Below are 8,096 nucleotides of genomic sequence, written 5' to 3'. Positions count from 1 at the left end.
TGCTCTTTATTTTTGTGTTTTCTATTTTTATTTTTTAAACAAAGGCAGAAAACACACATATACTTTACTAATATATAGAAGAGCGAGAGAAGCAGCTGAAATGTCTGCTTGCTGCTAAAGGGTATTTAGGTATTTTCACATACCTTCTATTTTCCCCTGCGCTTACACGTGTGCTGAACTTTGCTGAGTAAGCTGCATATGAGATGAGAATGCATCTACAGATACATCTCGATGTTTTCTACGAAATTTCATCGGATTTTACTCCCATCATCTCTCTTCTTCTGTATCTTCTATGGATTTTCTCCGTGAGCTTTTGCTGGATTTCTCAGTAACAACACGAGAATTTCTCCGCCGTTCTTCTTTACTCACTGGTATTTGATTAAAATTGGTAGGTGTTTAAATTAGGGATATCTGTTCCACCTCACAGATTGAAACACTTCTGAAATCTTCGATTTTCTGTCTCTGTCAGTGTAATTTCAAAGTTTTCTAGGGCCAAAAACTGAAATGGAATATCAATATTTTGTTTGTGGGTTTTTTTATAGGCTGTATCATTGTGAAGAGACAGTGTTTATAGCAAGAAAAAGCTACCTGTAGCTTAAACCCCAAAGTTAACTCCTTCTCACTGTAAGACCTTCTTTGCCACCTCATTTGTATTCTTTATGATTATTTTTAGTTGAATATTGTATTTTGCTCTGTTAATCAAAATTTGGTTTTCTTAATGGATATTATGCGTAGTAGGGTTGGGTTCTTGTTGATTTTTGTTTGACCTAAACCTGTGGTGCTGCAGTTGTTTACTCTCTTTGTCCTGTAAGTGTTTGATAAAATTCCTCTTTCAACTTTATTGTGTTTTTTCCTGTTCAAAACTTCAATTACACTTAAATTCTGTGCTAATGCCCTTATGACAATGGTGAAACGGCTACTAGAGATTGTATATAATTGTTTTTAATACACTGCATAAGTGAAAATAATATACAGGCTTCAATTATGGAACCAATTACAATCGAAACAAATAAAGACGCGGACACACGCACGCACGCAAAAGAAGAAAAATAGAAACTGACTGCTTCTGATAAAGGAAATCATACAATCAGTGATATATTTAGTCAATTTTGAGAAAGAAGAGTTAGTATGAAGTCACTAGAAGGAAACTTCCACATAGCTTTTCTAAAACCAATAAAAGTATAGCCTATGTTGTTCTCTTTATAAGCTACAGGAATACATAAGTTTGAATAAACCTTTCAGGCAACTATATATAATAGTCCAGCGGTAAGGAAGTTCATGAAAAATTTGAAACTTCTTCACTTCAAGCCATTTTAGTTTTACTTTTTCCTAAAGGAATCGAACTTAGATTTCATTGGAGGAACTGTAATGTTGACAGAGAAAATATTCAAATACAAGAGTTTCCCTTCTTCTGTTCAAGAAGGGATATAATCCGAGGCATTTTAGGTCAGAATCATTCTAAATAACTTTGCATTACTTTAAGGAATCTGGATGATATGCTTAACTGCCGGCAGAATTAACTTCAATAAAATAAACGAATCAGTTCTTTGAGTTCGTTCTTAAATCCCATTTTGACAAAAATAAATAAAATAAAGGAATCGATAGTGAAGGACTTGATGCACATTCTTTTTTTCATGTCTGTTTGAATTGAATCTGAAAGTAGAGTGAAAGGAACCGTGATTTAAGTTTGTATATTTGCCTAACTTCAAAGGATTTTGGCCTATGAATTTCACTTATCATGCCAATCGTATTAAGATCTGCCTTTTCTCCGTATTACCAAAATTTCTTGAATATCTTTAACAAAGTTTTCAATTCTTTCTTGACGCAGGGAGTTCCAACACTCAGAAATGTAGTGATTACAAAATCCAAATCCAACTTTTACTAGAAATTCCTAATTGTTGCAAAAAATGTCAAGTGTATCTTACGTATATTTGTTGCCTCATATTTGTAATGTGGGATGGTTTGTTCTTGTAATTTTACAGTTACCAATATGCAGGTTATATTAATAAAATGGAACAAAGACTTAGTATGAAATTACACCACTAACTACAGAATGGACTTGCAAAGTCCAGGCTGTAGACAAATTTCGGCCACGAGACAGTAGAGATCAGCGAGTTCATTTTCAGACAATAATTGTCCAGGATGTAAACGTAAGTCAAGTTACAACTAAAGTTGTAATATAACTTCTTTTCACTTGTACTCTTCCAATAATTACTTAGTCATCATTCTTAATAATATTGTAGGAGGAACAAGTTTGTGTGATACTTTATGGTGACGATATTAGAAGATGTGATAACTTGTTCGAACTTTTTGAAACATATCTGATTTCAACTGCCAAGGTTAGAAATCCGCAACCTTATTCACTACATATAGGCCAATTTGAGTGGATCGTTGACAGATTTACTATTGTGGAGTCTATCTAAAAAAATAATGAAAATGAGGCACTGTTACCTCCTCCGTTAAGACTGAGTACGATTTCATTCGCCGACGTTGCACAACAGCCTTCCGGTGTTGAAGTTGGTATGTTTCAAATTACCCTATGCCTTAAAATAGCTTAATTGCTTGAAACTCATGCAAGTATATTGGTTTTACGTACATTTGTTTTTTGTTTATAACAATAGATCTATTAGAGTAAGAGATTTCAAGAGGCCATAGTTATAGACAAAATGTGAGTCATTTAATCTTCTGTTACATAACAAAATCTCTAGCTCACACTTATAAAAGTACATGTACAGGAAGAAACCTCTCTTCTTCACCTCTCTTCTTCACTATATGGGAAGACTTGGCAAGCAATGAAGGAGCTGAGTTACTGAGACAAGTGAGGCAACTACAAGAATATCCTATTATTCTCGCGAAGCGGATAGGTACCACAAAATATCAGGGTGGTAAGTTCATGCAACTCATGTTCCTACATATGGATTATTGTTTTGCATTGGTTATTAACAAAATTTTCATGCGCAGTTACCCGTTTCGCAACAAGATACAACTCAACAATCTTAATCAATCCCCTATATGTGCAAGCAACTGAATTACGGAATTGGTACAATATAAATTGTGCTTAAAATGTACCACATTATTATTTAGTTGTTATTTCTTCTGTGGAAAAATAATTGTCTGACATTTCCTGTGCGAATTACAGGATAAATGAGAACAAACTAATGCTAATCGAATACACAATGAAGAGTTCAGCAGAGTCAGCTTCATCACTTAATCTTGTAGCTGTTGACGATAAAATATTACCTGTTTCAGCTATTGCTACGCAAACCTCCACTATGAGTTCACTAAATTACAAAATAAAATGCCGAGAACTGCCACACAATGTATCTTTTATACAATATGGATAATAGTTCAATAAATTTTATTATGAGGATTCGTATATAAAAATTATTTTTAGTGTTCTTTGTTCTTACGACTCTGTGTTTTGAAGATTTTTGGGTATTTGCATCAAAGCAGTGTGCTTCAATTTCTTTTTTTTTTTGGCACAATCTTTTCAACTTTAGTGGTAATGCACCGCATTCAACAAACCTCTAAATCTAAGTTTTATATAATGAAGCTCTAGAATGTAGTCATTTTCAAGAATGATTGGGAAAATTGGCTTATTGTGATGAACACTTTTGTTAGTTATTGCACATTCACACACGTTAACATAATAGCAAATCTAATAGGGTCAGGAGAAGAGTTGGCTTTCATTAAAAGAATTACATTTTGTTGTTACTGGTATTCCACAGGTGCCTTATTATCTTCTGATCTTCTTATTGACCTATTTTTCCCAAATAGTTTACATCATCATCGATTACGTTTTTCTTGTCTTCCCTTTTATGGACTGCTTGGTCAGTAAAGTAACAAAGATTTAGCTATATACATGATCAATTTAGTCATTAGTGAACCCAAAGTCAACGAAGGTACTACTATGGAGAAATTGAAACTTTTGCTTCACATGAACGAGAAAATTAACCAAAGAATGAGACTTGTACGAGGAAGAACAACTTGCTCTATTCCCCGCCAATTCGTGATAAATTTAGCATTATGCTACGAAGGGATTAAGCTAATCCACTTGAACTTACTTAGGAATCTTGAAATGACTTAATTCGATAAAGAGATAGCTTCAAGAAATACTTATTGTCCTTTGTCCTAATTTCAGGAAGCTCTCCGTGCTTACAATGTAAAGAATCATAACTCCAATTGGTGCAACAATAAGATTCTCTGTGAAAATATAAATTATGTTATCTCTGATGTCTAGATATGGTAGTTGACCATATCCCGTTGTTATCTATTTTTGGATTACTGGTAGCACATTTTTCTCATTTACCAGTTATATTCTTCTGATGTATTTCTCTTCTTTCACCACTTCTACTATGGCATTCGCACCATTGCTGATTTTTCCTATGTTTCAGCCCTCCTTTGCGTACCTCACAATGGCATCTTGACCACTATTGGATCTTGTTATGCCTTTGATTACTAATTTTTTCTTTCTAAGTTTCTTCTTGGTAGAACACCAAAAGTTTACCCTGTTGTCTGTTTCCTTAGGCAATCCTTATTTCAGTATTACATTTTTATCTTTTCATTATATCTTCATATGTCATCTGAGGCTTAGTGGTAATGCACAACATTTGTAGCTTATGCACTCATAAGTTTTTCACAATAAAACTCTAGAATGCATGTTATTCCAAGACCAAAAGGGAAAATTGAGTTGCTGTGATTATTTTGTTAAAGTTGTGTATTATTAATAAAGTCATTGATATATAGTTTGTCAATTTTTAGTTTTGATGGTATGGTTACTACTCTTTGCTAGAGCGGACTTTCACTGAATAACAATAAGGTCACGTCTTTTATTACTGGAGTACTAGAGTTGCTCAGTAACTGTCTTTACCGTTCTTATATGAGGACAGTTGACACACGAAAGTTAATAAATGGTTAACACTAGAAGATAAACTTAAACGCCACTCGAAATGGTTGGTATGTCTTGTATGAACCTCCAGATTGTATTGCTGAATTTGTCCTATTTTTTGGCATAATTGTTAAAAGTTAATTCCTGAGTTAGCAGTTGAAAAGTCTACGAAAGAAAATGAGAAAGAATGAAGTTTCTTCTTTTCACTCTCTTGAGGCAACTAATAGTGCAGCTGTGGCAGAGATTCTTTTTCATGTTTTCAATAATTTGCTCTAATCAACTTAAAACTATTTAAAATTTGAAAATAATTTGTATTTCTTCCAGTGGTGTAAAAGCTTTAATACGTTTAGCAATTTGACTATTTTTCGTATAAGTTACCAATAAATAAGAAGCTTCGTCTATCATACAAGTCACTTGCATATAAATGAACTCTTTCCCAATGGCACTCTTTAGCTATAAGAAGTATATGGTTGAGTTTGATGAATTTGTGACGCTATTATACATTGTCTTTGATAGATATGATCTGACTTTCTCAATTGCTCACACTCTAATCCAAAGTGTTGGGCCCGGGCAAGCCCGGGCTGATCCCATATAGAAGCCGGTTGGAAGTATGTCAGGGTCGTCATGCCTGCTTCCCAAGGGCTACTTTAGTCTTTTCGTAAATTTTGCTAACAGCTAACACGCGTAGGGTAACTTTGACGGGTGGTGCGATTTAGGGGCTCTCACTGCCAGCGACTAATCCCTCCCTCTGTTCATCCTCTTTCTTTCTCTGCTTCATCTTCAGTTTCTTTCTATCTCACAGCGATTAATCTGCTTCCGTTTCCCTCTGCTCATCCTCTTTCTGCCTCTGCTTCATCTTCAGATTTTGTTGTCACTTTTGACGCCATCGGTTAATCGAAGGTCTTTGCTTAGGAAACTTGGTTCACTGACTTTCTTGCCAATGTTTTATCACCAATACAGCATCAAACATTTTCGGAATAGCCGAGGAAACAGTTACGGAGATTTTAAGGTAATGTTTGATACTAGAAACAACCTGTGTTTCGGCTTCTACAGCCTTAGCAAAGTTCAACAATTCAATATTATCCTCTTACAATATCTGCTTGCAAGTCTTGAACTTTTTTATTTGTTTTCCCATCCTTGATAAGAGTTCTTGCCCCAACTTTTCTACCAAGAATGTTTGATGGGGTTGAAACAAATGTTGTTATTATGAAAAGGGTGATGAGAAGGGAAATGAGTTTTGTGGATTTCGTTGTATTTTGATGATTGAAATTTTACGAATGTTTGGGAGAAGAAGGGGAATAGTGTTCATGCTAAGTCTAAGAAAGAAATGAAATAAGAAATAAACACAATAAGTGTAAGGAATCACCAATTGTTTGCTAGATCACAAGTTTTTTTCTTTGCCTGCTTTGCTTTCAGTTAGCCAGCCTGTTATGTGTATGCCAGCTTTGCTTTTAGTTAGCTAGCCTGCTATTGCTTCCTCTTTGTCAGTATTTATTGAGAAATATTAGTTGGTTCTGGAATAAAGCACTGGAAGATCTTTCTTCGGTTTGTAAATGAAAATTTTGATTACATCTTCTACTGATTGAGTTGCTACACTTCTAACAAAACTCATGTGGTCGCTAAAATTGCAAAAGTGTGCGGGATAGATTTCCAAAGAAAAACCTTATTTGATTTTTTTGAACTTTGGGTATCGAGGTATCGGAAGGTAAAACTTTGGATATCGAGGCATCGAAAGGTAAGCACCACAATATAATATTCTTCTCAAATGGCTACAGGTGTCTTTGTTTGTGCCCAAGTGAGTAAGTTATCGATTCCCACAACGTGTTTGGTTTTTCTCCTTCTTGTGATATCAACTGTGCTGGTGAGCTTTGTCCAGTTATTGATATTAAAAGTTGTCACTCTCATATATGAGTTGGTACAAGAGTTCTACTGTTTTTAATCATTATAAAATTCACCGCCAGTAAACAAACAACACTGTAACCATACTAAGAGATAGTTGCTTTCCAAATATTTTCTTGCTTTGGAATTTTTAACTGAAGAAAGGAAAACCCAACTGATCAAGTGTGAAACTTGTGCAGGACTTTCAGATAATTAACTTCCAAAGCATTCATTCATTTGTTTATGTCTTCATTTTGATCTGCCTGTAGTAGGGGTTTGTTGCAGCATGATGGACTTGTTATCCAGTCTGTGATATTGAAATTAAGAAGTAACTTTAAGAGTGACATTGGAAGTGTGATTGTGAAATTCTCATGTTATCTTATTTAAAAAGACACCATCTTTAAGGGAGTCTCGCAGTGATAGTAGAATTTGAAAAATAACTTTTCAATACATGTCCATCAAGGAGGAGGAGGAGGGGGAGGAGGGGGAGGGGGAGAAGGAGAAGAGAAAAAAGGGGGGAACTAGTAGTACTAAATACTAACAACATGAAATACGATAACAGAAGTGAACTAAATCACATGGAGAAGTGACGATCTACTTAAGAATATGCAGGAACCTGAGTGCTACTAAAGTAATTGGTAAGAAAAGGAGAAACTTACAACTACGTACTAACCTTCTACCCTAATCCTCGACCTCCATACATTTCTATCAAGGGTCATGTCCTCAGTAAGATAGAGTCGCGTCATATCATGCCTAATCACCTCTCCTCAATACTTCCTTGGTTTATCTCGACCTCTTCTCACACCCGCCATGGCCCGCCTCTCACATCTCCTAACAGGAGCATCAATGATTCTCCTCTTTACGTACCCGAACCATCTCAGTCTCGACTCCCGCATCTTGTCCCCCATGAAAGTCACTCCCACGTTGTCCTGGATAGCTTCATTCCTAACCTTATCTCTCCTGGTATACCCACTCATCCATCTCAATATCCTCATTTTTGCTACTTTCATCTTCTCCATATGTGCGTTCTTAATTGGCCAACACTCCGCCCTATATAGAATAGTTGGTCGGACCACCAATTGTAAAATTTACCTTTAAGTCTTGGCGGTACATTCCTATCACATAAGACGTCGAATGTAAGACTCCATTTCATCCATCCCGCTCAAATACGATGTATGACATCCTCGTCCTCCATACATTTCTATCAAGGGTCATGTCCTCAGTAAGATAGAGTCGCGTCATATCATGCCTAATCACCTCTCCTCAATACTTCCTTGGTCTATCTCGACCTCTTCTCACACCCGCCATGGCCCGCCTCTCACATCTCCTA

The 8,096-nt window shown here is 35.6% G+C and overlaps 1 long non-coding RNA gene across 9 annotated transcripts; it reads left to right on the top strand.

Annotated features, from left to right (window-relative positions):
* The first annotated feature begins 206 nt into the window (after nucleotides 1–206).
* Nucleotides 207–3,409, top strand: LOC107830149 (uncharacterized). 9 transcript variants are annotated; one of them, XR_012696594.1, is made up of 7 exons: nucleotides 207–388; nucleotides 543–2,150; nucleotides 2,244–2,520; nucleotides 2,622–2,668; nucleotides 2,736–2,885; nucleotides 2,962–3,040; nucleotides 3,140–3,409. It is a non-coding gene; the product is annotated as an uncharacterized LOC107830149 (long non-coding RNA). The 9 variants fall into 9 exon arrangements; XR_012696590.1 differs by having other exon boundaries at nucleotides 208–388; nucleotides 2,622–2,885; XR_012696589.1 differs by having other exon boundaries at nucleotides 208–388; nucleotides 2,244–2,668.
* The last annotated feature ends 4,687 nt before the right edge of the window (nucleotides 3,410–8,096 follow it).

The sequence above is a fragment of the Nicotiana tabacum genome, chromosome 11, assembly GCF_000715075.1.
Source record: "Nicotiana tabacum cultivar K326 chromosome 11, ASM71507v2, whole genome shotgun sequence".
NCBI lineage: Eukaryota > Viridiplantae > Streptophyta > Magnoliopsida > Solanales > Solanaceae > Nicotiana > Nicotiana tabacum.
The sequence above is the reverse complement of the archived record's forward strand: the minus strand, read 5'-3'. Positions and strand labels throughout refer to the sequence as shown.